The sequence below is a fragment of the Pinus tabuliformis genome, chromosome 9 (assembly GCF_031772625.1).
Source record: "Pinus tabuliformis cultivar Carrire ecotype Pingquan chromosome 9, CPIR1, whole genome shotgun sequence".
Taxonomy (NCBI): domain Eukaryota; kingdom Viridiplantae; phylum Streptophyta; class Pinopsida; order Pinales; family Pinaceae; genus Pinus; species Pinus tabuliformis.
The window spans coordinates 1,511,255,312-1,511,272,872 of NC_142307.1; positions in this window are offsets into that span (position 1 = coordinate 1,511,255,312).

Genomic DNA, 17,561 nt, shown 5'->3' on the forward strand with positions numbered 1-17,561 from the left:
TCCTCAACTTGAATTTTGGAGCCTCCTTGTGATCCTATGATCTATTGTTCCTTGATTTTTCTTAGTCACTTCATGATCGGTTGTTGTTTTCTAATTTCTTAAGTCTTGTTCTAAATATTTTAAATGTCAAAACCACTTGCTTACACACACTATATTTTGATGCATCTACAAGTGCACCTCTTTCTTGAAGGCTCAATAGTAAATGTTTACCTCTGTAGACAAGCATTGTGTAGTTCTTGACGACAATGCGTGCGCAGGGTCCTGAAACAATGATTGCACAATCCTAAATGGTTGGCATTGCACAACTCCTAAACATTATGCATCCCTTGTTTATAATGCTTGCACATATGATATGGAAATTCAATATGCAATTGATGTTGACGGTCAGTGTGTACATCATCTGACAGCCTCTCTCACTCTTAGTTGCAATTGTATTATCACTAGGATGAATTTTCTCAATTGTCACTTTTGCACACCTTTGCTTTCACAAGTGTCATTTTTATTTTCTTGATTGTCACTTTTTCATTCTTTCACTTTAATAAGTGTTTCTTTTACTTTTTCTTCACTCTGGCATGTGTCACTTTCACTTTCTTTAGCTTTTACAAGTGTCGTTTTCACTTTTTCTCACTATCACAATTGTCGCTTTTGGTTGTTTTCACTCCTACATGTGTCACACTTTTCTGAACCACTTGGGGCATCTCTAATGCATTATTATGCATTAAATAACCCTATCCATCACAACAATATGCGCTAGAAATTCTCCCACAACTTAGCGCACTTTCTAGTTGCATTCGACACTTGTTTCGTAACTTGTATTCCAAGTGTCGCCAAGCTATGTTTCAACTATCACACTTAGAAATAAGTGTTGCCTTGTTTTCTTTTCAATGGATGCATGTTGAATTTTGGTTTTAAGTGCTTAATTGTCATGTGGTTGATTGATTGTAAGTGTGTGATCATGATCAATCCTTGTTACATGTTTTGGTTTCATCTTTCGTTTCACTCATCCCACACTTAGTCAATTTATGAACTGTTCCTCTCTTCGCAACTTTCCTGACCAACCACTCATCATATTTCCTTCCTAAACTTTGCATTGTGCAATCTTAGTCCCCAGTCATCGATCCTTTCCTCCTAGAACTACGAACTGCACAGTCACTACCTCCAAGGACTACACGTTGCACAATTTGAGTGTTCAGTCCATGCCTCCTACACTTACAAACTATAGAATCACTACCAATTTAGGCTTCCACTGCACACTATGCAATCTTATTCAACAGTCAATATTCCTCAACTATGTATTCCATTATACTAGTCCTCCCAGAACTGCACACTATACAATCACAGTGACCAAGTCTGACTTAATACATCACTGACTCCCTAAGATACAGAGTATCTTTTCCTATATTTCCCTAGATTTGCATTGCACAGTTATAGTAGGCAATGGAGCCTCCCTGTGTCACTAACTTTCCCAACTATGCAATCTCCTAATCCTCCTCTCCAGCTTCTATGGATTTTAAAATTACAGTGTGTAACCTTGCCTCCTTTACTCACTAACTTGCCCAACTACACATTCCCTTCGTTTAGTGAGTCTCGTATAGCGCATTGCACAGTTCCAATGTATAGGGAGGTCATCCCTTAACCTAAATAATGCTTAACATCACAAATGTCAACATCTTGCTCTAAAAACCCTTTTTTGTTGCCTCATCATAGTCAACATCTTCCATGAGCAAAGCAGAGTAGAATAGGTGGTTTTCAGACTAATGTTGGTCTATCATGAGTGGAATTCATCTGTAGGTGTTATCATTTCAACATGGCAAGGTTATCCTCAAGGGATATCATCAAGGAGAGGCTACAAGAGAGCCCTTGAGAAGAAGGTACGGAATAAAGAGCCATCATTAAGGTCCTAGACCATAACAGAATGGTGGCATTTCATGTTGACTTCGAAGGTTCTAACACTAATACAGACCCTTTGGAGGGTGAACATGAGCAAGTAAAGATCCATCATGAAGAATTCAAAGTCATAGTAGCAATGAGAAAGACTTGGCATGGACACATCACAATAAAGATACATGTCATCAATGTGAAGCCATGGCTTGTCCAAGTGTCATCACAAAGTCATATGTGGCAATGTATCTTACCACATCATTTATGGAATGTAATTATTGTATTTTCAAAATAATAAACTATAAAAATCTTGGTAAGAAGTTCAAAGGTCATATAGGAATTTTAAAAGTCATACTATAATCTCAGGAGTCGAGAGTGAGGTCAAGAGTCACATGGGAGGTGAACAGTCACCTCATTTTTTATAAATACACCCTCATAGCTCAAGAGAAGGGACTTTGAACTTTGGATTTTTCACCTTGGATTCTCTAGCTTGGCATAGAAGAGAAGATATTTCTTTGGAGGAGAAAGTAGTGACTTAATGTTCCACTATTGGGGCTAGTGTGGAAACATTATAATCATGTATCTTGGGACTTTTACTTAATAGATAAATCTCTCATATTCAACGCACTTTCATGCATATGTCGTGAATTATTGTGAGACTAATCTTTCATTGTTTTTGGTGTATGTTTATTTTAACACATACTAATGAAAATGAATTATTTCATTGGCTTTAGTATTCATCCTATTGAATGTGCATTGTTACTTTCTTTTATGATCGTTGTTATCTTGTGAAATACTTTGCAGTTTAACTAACAATTCCTTCCATGCTCTTGTGTGTCTCTTTTAGGATATTACTATTACTTTTCTTCTAGAGGCTCAATCTATCTTTTGTTTGTCGTGAAAGTACCTTATATGTGTTGCAATTTCATGCCTCATAATCTCAACTTTCTTGCTTATTTCAAATATTTTTGCATAATCTCTTATGTTGATAGTTGTAACCAAGGCAAATTCCTAATAATATTGGAAACCAACCTTATTTCCCAATTAGGGCTTCTACTCCAAACTGTTTGAAGTCTAGTTGGGGCTTCATAGTGGAAATACCCCCTTGGTTGATGGATTTCCATCACTGTCAACAATTGGTGCTAGAAGGAGGGTGAGATGACAAGTTGTGCCCATTGAGTCTGATTTGAATCTCTTATCTTGAATGGCTCATTCCCAAATCATAATCCCATGATGTATTTCTAATAGATACAATATTACACTCCTTGTGGAACTTATTTACAACTTGTCTCATTTAAATTTTGATGCCTAAGGCGGAATATCTATAACTGACCATACATCTCAATTTCTTAAGTTTTGTGATCTTAATGAAGTGATTTTTGAAGATGTTGCTTGTAAATTGTTCACCCTCACACTTGAAGGTCGAGTTAAATTATGGTGTCATACCTTACCATATGCTTCTATTCATTCATTTAAATAACTTTTCAAGGAGCTTCATCAAGCTTTTGCCAGGTATGATTACCGAGATTTTTATAAAAGAATTAATCAACTTAGAATGAAGTCTGATGAATCAATATAGGATTTTGATAATATATTTCTTCAGTTGTGTTATGAGTTTCATGAAGCAGATATGTATTGGAATTTCTTCAAAGCAAAGTTCCAACACTTGGTTCAAATCTCCTCGAAACAAGATGAAATTGAATCCTTAGGTAATAGTTATCTCCCAACTTTTATTAATCATGATACACCTCTAATCTCAAAGGAGGAACCTATTATTCCTTTTGTCCCTTGTCCTCCTCCCTTTTCATTTCCTAACAAGGTAATATTTGGTGTTATTGTTGAACTTGGGAAATCTGAAAATCAAATTTTTGATCTTATTCTTCCACCTTGTTTTTCTTTCCATGGACAAGATCTTATTTAGGAAAAATTTCAATGTCCTAATAAATTCATAGAGCCTAAGGTGGATTTTTATCCTTTGATTGATCAAGATCACAATGCACATAATCCTAATCATGAATATGTTTCATTTGAAACTATTTTTTCTTCATAGGATACCTATCATCCTCTATAATATACATCTCATAGGTTTTTGTACCTTGATTTACTTGATCAATATACTTTACCAACATGTTCTTAAGTTATTATTGATCCTCACTTTGTTGGTCCAAATTGTGATTAGGTACAAGGTGGTCGCATTCCATAGGTAGAGGAGTAGAAAGGTGAATATACTTGTGATCTCTCTTCCTTATTTCAAATTCCTTTGTGTTAAGATGTTGTTCCTTCATTCTTGGTTGACCTAGAATCTTGTGGACTTGGAAATTAGTCAAATCAAATCAAAGCTCTTAACCAAGAGAAACCCTTGAAAAATCATCATTTTAATGACCATGATCCCATTGATGAATGCCCAGATATATCTACTAATCTTTTTATTTCTCAAGAAGATATTCTTGTAGGAACTTCTTCTTCAACTTACTATCCCTTGTGTCCTACTTCTTGTAATGAATTAACTTGTGATGAAAATATTCCATGCTTCTCAAACTCACAATGAGCATAATTTCAAATCGACACAAGATGGTAAGGTTACACATGATGAAGAAGAAACCAATAGAGTCATTGAGTATCCCTTGCACCCCTTGCAATTTCCAGTCTTGCATAAGGTTAATTATTTATTTCGGGTTGCTCATGATATTTCTTCGATATATACATCCTTAGATACACATTCAGAAGAATCTTATAACTTGAGAAACTTGTCTTTTGAGGTATAAAAATATGATCAAACTAGTGTTGTAGATGGTTTCCATCTAGATAATGGTAATCTTGTTATAATTGATAGTAGTTATCCACATGCAATTCGTGATTTGACTCAGCTCTCAAAATATAATTATCCAACATTTGAAAGTTCTGTGACTTGTTAGAGAGTCGAGGCAGTTCAACACTCGTTGATGGTTATGTCAGGATCTTGTGATCCTAATGAGTTCCCCAAACTAGTTCAAATTTGTATTTTCTCACAAAATTCTTTTCTCCACGTTGTTTCAATGGATGCAAACTCGTTCTTGAAATATTTTGGGTTTTTCCAATAAAAAGTTTTCAGATTTCAATATTGGGTTTGTAATCAGATAGATGATTCTATTTTAGTTAATTCATCTGCATGTAAACCTCTTTTATTGAACTAGGATTGGAATGTATATATTTCATGGATGCAAAAATCTATGAAACCTATCATTCTGGTTATCGAAACAAAGATCATCGTTAGCCAAATAATTCATATATGTTAAGTGCTTTTGTGAGCAATCAACTCCTAAAATATATTGTGAATGTTATGGATCTTATAAGTTATAATTTTCATTATGGCCGAATAAATCCTTTTAAGTAGCATTAAATACTTGAATCATTTAGTGGATTAGAACCATCATGTTGATATGGACACTAGATTTGATTTGACATATCCTTATAACCTTTTGCCAGCATGTTATTCTAATTGGTTTCCCAAATTCACAAGGCCAACAATTGTTTTTAATTACCTAAGATTTCATATCACTGGTCTGGTATGGAATTGGACACAAAGGGAACTGATTGAGAATCAAGAATCTTTTATTTCAAGCCACCAATATTATCATAACACTGGGCCTAACAATTGTCATTCAAATTATCATCTTTCTACTAGTATATCTGATGATAGTTGTTTTACATCAATTGATCTTGTTGAACCCATTGATCTTCATGATTTATCATTTCACAATTCAGATACCTGTCAAGCTCCTAAGCATTGCACAACCCTTGCTAACAATGCATGTAAATATGAAAAGGATAGTGCATTTTGAAATCCATATCGACGATTAGCTTGGAACATCATCTAATAGACTCTCTCACTCTTAGTTGCAATTGTATTATCATTCGAGTGAATTTTCTTATTTCTCACTTTTGTACACCTTCACTTTCACAAGTGTCATTTTCACTTTCACGACTGTCACTTTTTCTTGCTTTCACTTTAACAAGTGTCTTTTTTTTCTTTTTCTTCACTCTGGCATGTGTCACTTTCAATTTCTTTAGCTTTTGCAAGTGTCATTTTCATGTTTTCTCACAGTGACAAGTGTCGTTTTTGGTTGTTTTCACTCCTACATGTGTTGCACTTTAGTGAACCACTTGAGGAAGCTCTAGTGCATTCTTCTGCATTAGCGGACCCTATCCATCACAAGAATATGTTATAGACATTCTCCAATAACTTAGCACACTTTCTGGTTGCAGTCAACATTTGTATCGTAACTTATATTCTAAGTGTTGCAAAGCTACATTTCAACTGTCGCACTTAGAAATAAGTGTCACTTTGTTGTTATTTCAATGGATGCATGTTGATTTTAGGTGTTAAGAGCTTAATTTTCATGTGGTTGATCGAATGTAAGTGTGTGATCATGGTCAATCCTTGTTACATGTTTTGGTTCATCTTTCATTTCACTAATCCCACACTTAGTCAGTTTCTCAAGTGTTCCTCCCTTTGTAACTTTCCCGACCAACCATTGATCATCTTGCCTTCTTGAACTATGCATTACACAATCCAAGTACTCATTCCATGCTTCCTGCACTTACAAACTGCACAATCACTACCAAGTCAATCTTCCACTATGCATTGTGAAATATTAGTAAGTAATCAAACTTCCTCAACTGAACAATCCACTCTCCTAGTCCTCCTAGAACTATGTATTGCACTATCATAGTGAGAAAAGCTGCCTCATTGCATCACTGACTTCCTCAACTAGAAAGTATATTTTCCTATCTTGCCTTGGATTTCTCATTGAATAGTTGCAGTAGATAGTGGAGCTTCCCTGTGTCACTAGATTTCCCAACTGTGCAGTCTCCTAAGCCTCATCTTCATTGATTGCTCATTGTGCAGTTATAGTGTATAACCTTGCCTCCTTGTCTGACTAACTTTCCAAATTGTGTAGTCCCTTCATTTGGTGAGTCTCCTATTGTGCTTTACGTAATTTCAGTGGATAGGGAGGTCATCTCTGATCTAAATGGAAAGTGTCATCCACCCATGGTATTCATCCCCCCATGGTATTCATCCACCCATGGTATTCATCCACTAATGGAATTTACCCATGATATTGTAAGTGCCATCCACCCATGGTATTTACCCATCGTATTGTATATAGCATCCACCCATGGTATTCATCAACCCATGGTATTTATCCACCCATGGAATTTAGCCATGGTATTGTAAATGGCATCCATACATTGCATTCATTCACCCATGGTATTTACCCACTATTGTAAGAAAACAATAAGAACATGCTACATTGGAAGCAACAAGAACATATATGAATATACACAAGAGAAAGAGATTATTGGGAAAGGAATTCCAATCCAGGTTTGCATTGATCTTAGTGTATATTTATGCATGATATATGTGGTTGGAGAAGTTGTACCCACTCTCAACCACCTATTTACTTTACCGTACACATTCACCAAGGATTACTAACATTTACATAGACATAATTATGATGACAAACATAGGTCTAAAGAGACCTATTGTAGCGACTACAACCACTCTCCAAAATTTTTCCTATGCTATGATCTTGGAGCCTTCCTTCCTATCTACAGGAGCCTATATTGCACTAATCCAGGTATTCATGCTTCAACTGAGACTTGTATTTTTCATTTTTGCTTGTGCTTGCTTGTTTCCACACCTGACTGATCTTTCTACTCACAAGTTGATCTCTTGACTTGGTATCCTAGTAGTTCTGGGTTTACCTCCGTAAACTACGCAATCCTTGATGGAAAGCAGCCTTGATCATGGGAATTACACAATTGTGACTAGCGGTTAGACTTGAGCTCAAAAACTAAGCAGTCATGGAAGGCAACCCAACACTGAGCCCAGAAGCTACGTAATCCCTCATTGAGCTTAGAAACTATGTAGTGCACTCATCCAGAAAGTTTCCCAGTTCCCCATAATTATGTAATATTTCCCGATAACATGCATGGAAAGTTTCCCTAGAAAAAAAAAAAAAAAAAAAAAAAAAAAAAAAGCATCCTTGAAAAATAAGGATCAATTTTTAGTATCCTAAAGGAGGCACTTTCACTATTTTTGGAAACTTCTGCCAAGTGTTGCTTTTTCCTTGATTTTAGGCATGCACGTCATAAACTACAATTCACTCAAATATATTTAATTAATGCCTCTAGATCTCATTTTCACAATCGATCTTGGAGATCTAGCATTCCCAAGGAGATCAAGTAACCTTTAGTGCGGTTGTCATCGCTTTTCTGAGTGAGTTTTGCTTTTGTCGTCTTTTGTTGCTTTTTTATTGCTTTTAGTTGTTTCGTTTATGTGGGTGTTGTTTTGCTTATTTTTCTTCGTAGTTGTTGGCGTTTCAACTTATTTTATCTTGTAGAAGTGTTATTTTAAGTTTTCATTTTCCTTTCACAAGTGTGGCATTGGTTTTCCTATTTTTGCACTGATGGTCATCGTTGTGGCAACTCTCCTTACATACTTGATTTTCCTTCCATTTGATTAATTGTTGTTCTTGATCTACATTGATATACTCATACTTAGTTATTTTTACACTAAATCTCACATCATCACTCACTTCTGTTCATTTTTCACACTTCCATCAGGCAGATCTACACTTGCTTTGGCCAGATCTTGCCTTGCCCAGCTCGGCACTGCGCGATCCTAAGGTTCAAGCCACAAGATTGGACTCTCGAACTACGTAGTTCAAATTAAATGTTGGCTCTGACTACACATTGCATAGGTCCAAGGGTAATCCTATCACCTTGGCCACTAAGACTGCTCAATGCGTAGTCTCTCCCAGGCTAGGACTACACGTTGCGTAGGCCCAAGCCTCAAGCTTCATCCTTGGATGTTGGGATCATGCAGTGTGTAGTTCCCACAATAAGTTAGTTTCCCTTATTGATAAAAATTGTGCAATCCTTCTCTCTAGATTCCTGGTTTGTTTCTTGATCATGCTTTGAAGGTAGATTTTTTGAAGCCAATGTTTTCTTGTGATGAGTGTCCTTTTTGTCCCACATGTACCGCACTTGTGAAGAAATTCTCTCCAGCAGTCATTTTTACCATGGCACCAAAGAGAGTTGCTTCAAAAGAGACCACTAAAAGTAGTACTGGGGAAGCAGTTGAGAAAAAATCAATAGACTTGCTAGTGTATGCAGACACTCAATTGTTATATAAAAGGGGTTAACGCTAACATGGTAGCAAGTTAATGAATCTCTTTCAGCAAAGAGCCTTGAGGCATATCTAGAGGCCCGGAAGGTTTATCTCAGTATTTGGTAGTCAAGACTACAAAAGGTTGCATGCAAATATCCAATCTTACCATGTATAGATGTCCTCAATTGGATTGTCTCACACAATGATGAGAATACCATGACATTGAGCAATGCCATTGGACAGAAGCTTTCCACCTTTCGAGTAGAATATTATCAGTGCATGTATCACTTGCTCAAGCCATTAAATCTCATGGACTCATTCTTTTGTGCCCCCAACAACTATGTGAATACACAAGATGTTGTCAAAGGCTAGGTGAAATATTCATTGAAGTTTATACAAGAAAAAGTCCCTCGGGAAGGCCTACCATCTCTTAGTTATCTTAGCTTGCAAGATCCATTCTCATCGGATTACGGAGACCTTTCCTGAAGGGTGGGTAGTCTTATTTAACAAGGTTGTGAATTAGAGGAAGTCATTCAACTGGTCAGATATGTTGGCTCGACAGTTGAGGGCCCTCGTAGCATAGGTTCAGAGTCCTTTCGATGGTGAGCAAGCAAGGTTCTATATGTTTGCATATTTATTAGATGTAATCTATGCACAACAATAATCCCTGGCATGAACTAGACATGGACACCATGAGAATCTGTCGTGCATATCTATTGCAAGTTTCTTTCAGATTGCATCCATTGACAGTTAATGGAACATCTAACTAACCACTTCATTATCCCACTTTACAAGCTTATCTTTGAAGAAGATCCACCTTGCATGTCACAAGGCGCAATGGAGGTGATAGTAGACATCGTAAATTGGTATGCCTTACCAGGTGGCACCTTCCTTAGAGTGTTCGATGGAGAGAAGCCTCTGCATGTTTTACCAAGGTATGCCACCGACAAGCTTGTCATGCTAGAAGTGTCATATCATCTCGCCACAGGATTTTCAGCAGATTTCCATAAGACTAAGAAAGCATTGTGGCCCACTATTCCTTTGAAAATTGGATTATATGAGATAAAGAACTTGAAAGTCGTGGATGCTGAGGGAAAGGAGATAGTTAGGTTTGCATTTGGTACTTGAGACTTTAATCTATATGATCCTCGTGGTATTTATGGTGAGAATTTACTTTTAGTGGATCACTGGGTCATCTCATTGGCCAAAGGATGACCCTTGGAGGAATTACTACAATGCCTCTAGACTCTATGAGTTGGTCAGTTTAGCAGGGACTTAAAAGGCTACTCCATAGATGACAGCAATTCCGGAAGAAACAGTAGCAAAAGGTAGCAATCCTATGCAGGACAAGGGAAAGAGAAAGATTTTTGACAATCCAGAGGGAGAACAAAGCTGCAAGATGAAAGTAGATCTTATTATCATGAAAGAAGCTTTAGCAACAGAAGCAAAGAGGAAGCAGAGGATACAGAGAGCAGAGCGAAGTTAGAGAGAAAAGTAGAGGTTGCAGGAAGCAGAACTGAAGTTGCAGGAGGTAGAATAGAAGTTTAAGGAAGAACAAGAGTTGAGGAGGAGAGAAAAAGAAGAGAAGCAGAAGAAAGAGGAAGAAGAAAAGCAAGGCATAACGACAGACAAAACAACACTGATACAGGTTGAAGAGTATGAATAGAACCAACCAGAAGCTGAGGAGGAAGGTGAACAGATGTGAGATCAGGAGCTTTTTAAGTAGATTGAGCACTTGATTGAAGTGACAGACATGGAGATGGAACATGAGCCGCAAAATGAAGATTTTTACCTAATGTTGAGCACACCACAATCACCACTCAGTCTCCACCACCTCCAACAATAGAGCCATCCTCGAGAAAAGAGGGGGATGTTGCACCCCTTAATGATGATATGGTAATGGATGTGTACAATTTGTCATTTGATGAGTTCCAAACGAGGATTTTACAAGCATGGAGAAAGAATTTTTTAGATGATCATGCATCACCTACATTCATTAGAGAAAGTGATCCGAATCGGATCCTTAAACACTCTTAAAAGTTTCCTAAACTCTGTAAAACTCATGCCGAAGTTTCAAAGTCTTATGGATGTCGAGCTTATCAGAAATAACCTCTAAACAATGGCAATTTGTGGTCAACACAGAGCAACGAGGACCCTCAGTCAAAGCACGCAGATCATTGGCCCATGGTAACTACAAGCTGGCCCAAATTGACAAATGGTAGGTCCAATCCAGAAACAGGGGTATTTTCTGATACGTGATTAGTGCTAAACTGCTAATCACATATTGTAGGGCGTCCCTCTCAGTGAAGGAAAGCCCCCAAGTGCTCGGTCCCAAGAAAAGCATAAAACAATACAAAAATCATTGATTCCATCAAAAGGCAGGTCCCACACTAAAACTGGCAAGATATTGGAAGGGCTTCAAGTGGTAAGCGGGTTTGACCAGTGCCACTCGATGCCACATGCTTGGTGACACGCATCCAGCGGATGAGAGAGAAAACCACTCACATCGAACAGGTAAATGGCATGCTACTTACTCGCTCAATATGGACGGAAACCATAGGATCTGGAGGCTCCAAATCAACGGCAGAGGAACAATCCGATGGATGACCAGATTCAATGGGAAAATAGGCCGAGTCACATAAGATTTGAGATCCGGCATGACCGATGAGTTAGCAGAGGAATCAGTTTCGCAGGAAATCTTGGAAGCAACAGAAATAACGATCATTCAAAGAGAACTGACACTCAGTTCGTGAGGAAACATGTGGCCACCTCTCTATGAAGTGTTACACAGTGATGATGACACAGAGAAGGGGAATTCAAGTGGACAGAGGCAGGAGATCCAGAGCGCTGGGAGATGGAAATGAACAGTCAGGAAGCGGATTGGCTTTAAGCCACAAACAGACAAAGAATAGAGAAGGCAGAGAGAGAGGAAGTAGAAAGCCGAGAGGCCAGAGAGAAGTGAATTGCAGAGAACAGAGAAGAAGCCGAGCTAACCTACAGAGCAAAGGTAGTATCGAGCCAGATAGAGACAGAGAGAGTCCGAGAGTCTGTGAACTCCTCTGAGTAAACCTGACAAGTATTGAGTCTCAGATTAGACTCATACCACTATGACCAGTTGAGGTCAAGATTTAGTAAGGGGAGTCTATGTACTCTAGAGTCTTGGGGAATCCAAGTATAATCCTATTGATCATCCTCTGTTGAATGAGACTCAAATTGAACTCATTATTGTAAAAAATATGTTTTTAAGACACAATAGAAAGGCCACCACTGAAGGCTGGACTAGGAGATGTAGCCCAGGAGGATTGGATGAAATCCTTATTAAACTTGTTGTGTTTATGTGTTTTCTTATTGTGTTTCTCTTATTGCTTCAGTGTCTATGTATTTCTTAATCTTATCAATCCGTTACCTAAAATAACATAGGCACACCCCAGCACATGAGTCTGTAATACCTTCATTAATTCTCTGAGATCATTCACGAGTGATTTCAGATCAAGTTGTATTAGAGCTCTAGGTTACTAAGGTTAGACAAGCTTGTGCTGGACTTTGTTGTTGAATGCTAACTAGATCAAAGCTTAAATTAGGGGAAGAAGAGTTGGTTGAAGCTAACCTAGAAATTGGAAGAGTCTATCCTAAGAAGAAAATGTCAGAAGAAGGTTTCTTAGGATTAGACCCCCAGTTCATAGATAGTTTCATGGCCATGAGGTCCATGGTAGAGGAAATGTATAGGGAGTTTAAGAAAAGTAAAGATGCAGAGTCCTCACACTCCAAAGATAAAGGAGAAGAAGAGTCTCTCCTCCATGACCACTCCAAAGGCAAAGGGAAAGAAGAAAACTTTCTCACCCCTCCTAATAGCCCTGAAAATAAAAAGAAGAAATCTCTGATTAAATTAGATGTTAAATTTGATTTGCCTATCTATGATGGAGAGTTGAATGCAGAGAAGCTAGATAATTGGATTAGACAAATTGACATGTATTACAGGGTGCAGAATATTGACTCAGACAGAAGTAAGATTCAGCTGGCCAACCTACGCCTTGGAGGAACTGCCTTGGTATGGTGGGAAGGTTGAACACAAGCTAACATGAAGAAGCATGGTAAAATTCTATCTGTCTAGAGTGAATTTGTTTCTGCAATCAAAAAGCAATTCTATCCACTAGCTTATATGCAACAAGCCATGATGAGCTGGCAAACTCTTTGACAGTTGAAAGGGAAAAGTGTACAAGGTTATACTCAAGAATTTAGAAAAAGAGCATTGATTCTAGGCATTTCTTTAGACTCACCTAAAACTCTACTGAAGTACATAGGTGCTTTACACAGTTATTTAAGGCATACTATTCTCATGTTTAACCCTACTAGCATAGATGAGGTCTCTATTCAAGCTACCCATTTAGAGGCTAGAGGCAAGAATGTGGTCCAAGAAGTTGGGGGATCATCCAAACCCACTACAAGCAAGAATAAGGAGAAAAGAAAACATAAATGGAAAGAGAGGAAGGCCAATGCTATACAAAAGACAAAGTCTTCATGCATTCATTGTAAGAAGGATGGGCATGATGATGAACACTGCTGGATTTTGCATCCGAAGCTGAGACCTAAGAAGTTCGATGGCAAAAAGAAGAAGACTGTTGCAGCTATTCAAAGAGATTTGGGGTCAGACTCAGGAGATGAAACAACCATTGCAGCCACTGGTATAAAAGGTAAAAATTCTTAAGCATCTACTAGTAATTCTACACAATCTACTAATAATGAAGAAAATGAGAGGAAAAGACATGAGCTTTTTCATATTCGAGTTATTTCCAAGCATCAAAAGATTGATACTTTGTTTGATAGTGGCTCACAAGTAAATTTAATTTCTGAAGCAATTGTAAAGAAGTTGGGATTACTGACTACACCTCACAAGAAGCCATATCCATTAGGTTGGTTATGTGATAAAGCACAACTACAAGTGACTAGACAATGCAAACTTAGGTTTTCTTTTGGGTCAGCATTTGTAGATGAGGTTGAGTTAGATATAGTTCCTTTGGATATATGTGGAATTGTTTTAGGAAGTCCTTACTTGTATGATAGAAAGGAAATTTTCTATAGAGCAGAAAACAAGTATCAACTCGTTAAAGATGGAATCAAATATATTGTAAGAGCTCACAAACTCAAAAATAATTATACTCTCATAAACTCAGGGCAGATGAAAAGAATTGTAAATTCATGCAAGCAATTTTTACTGATGGTTGTAAAGGAAAAGAAACCTGATAAAACCAAAATATTTGAGGGTTGTAATGCTAAACAGCAAGCTAATTTAGAAAAAGTTGTTTCAAAATATGATATACTATTCCAAGAACCTAAAAGTCTGCCACCCCAAAAGGAAATAGTACATGATATTAATTTGCAGCAAGATGCTCCATTGCCTAACATCGGAATGTACAGGTTGTCCGCTTTAGAGAATGCAGAAATCAAGAAGCAGGTATAGGAGCTGCTCAAGAAAGGGTTCGTCAGACCTAGCACATCACCATGTGGGTCTCCAATTGTCTTGGTGATAAATAAAGATGGCTCATGGAGAATGTGCATTGGTTACCGAGCACTAAATAAGATAACAATAAAAAATCGTTACCCCCTTCCTCGCATAGATGATCTACTGGATTAGTTGAAAGAAGCTGTTTATTTTTCCAAGTTGGACTTGCATAGTGGCTATCATCAGGTCAGAGTTGTAGAGCAAGATGCATGGAAGACTGCTTTCAAAACAAAGCAGGGATTATATAAGTGGCTAGTTATGCCTTTTGGCTTAACTAATGCTCCTGCTACTTTCATGAGTAATGAATAATGTACTTAGACTGTTTATTGATGATTTTGTAATTGTATATTTGGATGACATTCTTATATTTAGTAAAACATGGGACGAACATTTAAATCATGTCAAGCAGACTCTAGATGTTTTAAAAGAGAAAAACTTTATGTTAAACTCTCAAAATGTGAATTTGGTAAAACATCTTTGAATTATTTGGGTCATATAGTAGGGGGTGGTGAATTGAAGATAGATACCTCTAAGGTTGCAATCATTGTAAACTGGCCTAAACCAAATCTGCTACTGAAGTTAGAAGCTTCCTAGGGGTAGCACAATATTGGAGAAGGTTTATTGCTAACTTTTCCTTAATTGCAGCACCTTTACATGCTTTGACAGGATTGAACAAGGTGTTTCAGTGGGGAGGCAAACAGTAGAAAGCCTTGGACATCTTGAAAGAAAGGATTAGTACAACACTAGTACTAGCACTACATGATCTTCAAAGACCATTTGAGGTTGAAACAGATGCCAGTGACTATGCCATGGGAGCAGTGTTGATACAGCACGGTGAACCCATATGTTATCATTCTGAGACATTTAATTTTGCAGTAGTTAATTATCCCACATATGATAAAGAATTGTATGCATTAGTACAGAGTGTGAAAAAGTGGAAACATTATTTAATGGCCAAAGAGACAGTTATACATACTGATCATCAACCACTTCAATATTTACACTCCCAAATTAAGTTGCAGCAATCAAGACACTATAGGTGGATGGGTTTCCTACAGCAGTTTCATTTAGTCATCAGATATAAAAGGGCATATACAATAAAGTTGCAGATATGTTGTCCAGACCAATCATCAATCCATCTACTATACTTAAGCATAATTCAATATTGCATGAAAGCTACATTGAACAGTATACTCAAGATATTGATTTTAAATATGTATATGCAACTTTAAGTCATGGAAAACAAATGGAAGAATTGGATTATCATATTAAGGACTGACTCTTGTATCATTTGGGAAAGTTATGCATTCCACAAACTAAAAGAGTAAAGATAATTCGAGAAGCACACACTTCTCTAATATCAGGTCACTTTGGTGTAAGTAAAACAGTTGCACAGCTGCAAAGATTTTGTTATTGACCTAAAATGGACAATTTCTAGATATGTAAGGGAGTGTACTATGTGTGCAAAAAGCAAGCCCAGTAATAGAAAACTAGGCTTGTACACTCCACTACCAGTACCTTCTCATCCTTGGGAAAGTGTTTCCATGGACTTTGTTGGGGGACTGCCCAAATCTAGAAAAGGTCATGACTATCTATATGTTGTTGTGGATAGGTTCAGTAAAATGTGTATTCTAATACCATGTAACAAACAGATTACAACTGAACAAACAACAAAGTTGTTCTTCCAACATGTATGGGTTCATTTTGGATTACCCACTTCCATTCTGTCTGATCGAGATTCCCAATTTGTTGGGAATTTTTGGTCGAGTCTATGGGAACTGATGGACACCAAACTGAAGAAGAGCATAGCCTTTCATCCACAAACAGATGGCCAAAAAAAAGTGGTCAACAGGACAGTGATCCAGCTGCTCAGAGACTATTGCAGCAAGCATCCTAAGATTTGGAATGAACATTTCTGTTATGTACAGTATGCTTACAACCAAGCTAAACATTATTCTACACAAAGATCTCCTTTTGAGACCTGTTTTGGTTTCACACCAAGGTCTCCCTTGGATTTTGTCTTTGGTAAATACATAGTGGTTGATGGACACAGTGATGTGGACAAAGCAACTAGGTTCATTGAACAAATCCAAGAGATTCACTATGAAGTACAGGAACAGCTGGAAAAGAGCCAAGCCAAGTACAAGGCAAGGCATGACAAGCATCGGATGGAGCACAGTTTCCAAGTTGGTGATCAAGTCTGGCTGTATATTAGCAAAGACCGAATGTAAGTAGAAGGTAAGAAGATGAAGCCAATAAGGTATGGACCTTTCAAGATACTTGAGAAAATTGGTGAGAATGATTTTCGCCTTGAATTACCAGCTTACATGCACATCTACTCAGTCGTTAATGCAGACAGCTTGAGACTATTTTAACCTTCATTAATTGAAGATCCCGAAGAGCAGAGTCAATTTCCTTCTATTGATGATATATTACCTGAATATCTCAATGAATTATAGGAAGACACAGTTCTGGATAGGAAGGTGAGGATGACATGCAGGGGAGATGTTGAGTACCTTAGGATTGGACACAAGGGTTCAAAGCCAAGCAGTGCAAAATGGATAGAGATTGGACAAGTGAGACAGTTATACCCTCACTTAGTCGATGCTTAAAAACAAATTTTTGGTGGTCCAAAAGCTTTTTCAGTGGGAAGGTTATGATCTGAATCAGATCCTTAAACACTCTTAAAAGTTTCCTAAACTCGGTAAAACTCATGCCGAAGTTTCAAAGTCTTATCGATGTCAAGCTTATCAGAAATAACCTCTAAACAATGGTAATTTGTGGTTAGCACGGAGCAACGAGGACCCTCGGTCAAAGCACGCAGACCGTTGGCCCATGGTAACTGCGCGCTAACCCAAATTGACAAACGGGAGGTCCAATCCAGAAACAAGGGTAGTTTCTGATACGCGATTAGTGCTAATCGTGTATCATAGGGCGTCCCCCTCAATGAAGGAAAGCCCCTAAGCACTCGGTCCTGAGAAAAGCATAAAACGGTACAGAAATCACTGATTCCGTCAGAAGGCA